Below are 2,273 nucleotides of genomic sequence, written 5' to 3'. Positions count from 1 at the left end.
ATGGGAATGGAATGGTGACGATTTCCCCAGACCAGGAATACTTTGTAGCTGCTGCCGTTTGTATGCCGTGAATAAAGTGATCATCTTTTCCAAAACAAACGAAGAAGCCCTTCCTTGGTATTGCGACCATATCGTCATTGGCAAAGTGTATTCTGTTTTTTTGTACTCTTTATTGGGACTTTTAGGAATTCTCGTTACACCCGATGTTTGTTTGTTGTGCCATCCGTGATCGGCATCGATTAAATGTATCCCATGGACTTCACGGTTTAATACCTAGACGAAGAGAACATTAAATCCAACGTAAGAAAAAAAAAACATGATCAAATGGAGTGGTCACAGGAGTATGAACGGACAGTAACGCATCCTGCTAATTGCTACACTATATGATTGATGACATTAATTACTTTCTTTGGCCCAAAAACAACTCCCGCTCGAAGATGGACAGTGTACTTGTCTCTAGACTAGATACTCGGTAGATGTCCACCGTCATTAATCATCATTGGTTAGTTGAGTAATGCACGATGTAGAGCAGCGAACATTGGGCAACGTATCATCAATAACTCTGGTCCTGATCCGCATCGTTGTTGAATCCAAAAAGAATACCGTTACGAATGCATTCAGTGCATTTCATGAGGATTATGGTTGAAGGCAATTATGCGATGAAGAATAAAATGATTTTGGGCAATAATTAGAGAGGAATTAATAAAAAAAACTTAATTAAAGTTGTATTTTCAATGGCTTCAAATGCATTTTTGATCGAGGAATTAATTTAATCTTTGATATTTGACTTTTCACACATTGTTTTAAATTGTTACCGATAAACCGATAAACTTCTTGTGATGTCTTGAATAGAACTGACTGGTTCGAGCTTAACTTGCTCTGAAAAAGTGCTGCCTCAAGAACTCAGAGCACCTTATTGATTCAACGGCGAAAAATTGAAGGACCAGGACTACCAACAGCCGGACAGTCAATCAGGTGCCGGGACGATATATTATCGTGTCAAGCGCACCTCGAGTTTCATAATTTTTCAAGTGATCGAATCAACAACACCAACAACTATCGTTGTGCGTTCCCTTGCCTCAAGCGATTAACACTGGTCGCAGTGAGCTTCAGCAACAACATCCGCAGGCCCACAGCAACCAATCAAACCTCTAACAATCAAACCATCCGTCAATGGGATGAATATTTTATCCATCACCGTTCACCGGTGTGCTACCGGACAAGTATTTTTTTTTCTGTACGGGTTAAATATTATTTGAGGAAATTTTATTACTCACCGTGTGCTGGTCGTTGGCCTTTTTTCCTTCCGGTTCCGGTTCTTCGATCGATCGCTACACAGGCACTAAGCTCGATGGATTCACAACACAATCCCAATGCGGTGGTGGTGGTGGAAGAACGGAAGGACGAAGGGAACAAGTGGACGAGCCCTTAGCCCGCCGATCCGTTCGAGGGGCAGAGAAGTTCTGCTGGGCTGCTATTGAACTTTTACTTTTCCCTTTCTGCTATCAGTCGGCCCCACCCCCTGTGGGCTTCAAATTGAAGGGTGTTCACGGTGCGGGGTTTCGACGCTTGCATGATTGATGCTGTTATTGACATGCAATCGTCAATCGGGGGTTTTTTTTAGGGAAGGGGTGAGATGGAAATTTCCTTACTACAAATGAATAATATCACATCCCACGGTAGCCAACGGTGGGTCGAATGTTTCCTTTTGATGCCCATTCGTCAATCATTCCGACCTCCGTTCCGTTCCGTTCCGTTCCGTTCGTTCCAAGGGCTTCAATTAAGTTGGATGACTTTAAAACTTTTGAACAACATCCGCCCCAAAAAGGTACGATCGTGAGGACCACTCTTCTGCACGGCCAAAAAGGGACACCAAATTACTGACTCAAAATGGCGGATGTTTTGTGAACCCCGGTCAGCAGTAACATCAAAAATGTCCTAAGGATAGGCTTCACGGCGCTAACAGGTTGCTGGCAGCGTGCTGACGACGCAATTTTCTCGCAAGAACCACCACCACACCACAAGTTCATAGTTCTGCATGAAAGAAACGCGAAAAGAGACAAAGACAAAGCAGCCCACAAAAAAGGCGGCCCTCGGCTCGATTCGCGTGTCCTAGTTTCATGTGCGTAATCCCTGGCCAGGTTGCACTCGCTGGCTGGCGGTCCGAAATCTGTGTTCACGATTCACGGGCAATTTGTACGCGATTGTTCGACGTGCTGACGACGACGATGACGCCACACGAGGAAAGGTTAAACGTTCTCTCAACTCCTTCA

This window comes from Anopheles aquasalis, chromosome 2, assembly GCF_943734665.1.
Source record: "Anopheles aquasalis chromosome 2, idAnoAquaMG_Q_19, whole genome shotgun sequence".
In the NCBI taxonomy this organism is placed as follows: domain Eukaryota; kingdom Metazoa; phylum Arthropoda; class Insecta; order Diptera; family Culicidae; genus Anopheles; species Anopheles aquasalis.
The sequence above is the reverse complement of the archived record's forward strand: the minus strand, read 5'-3'. Positions refer to the sequence as shown.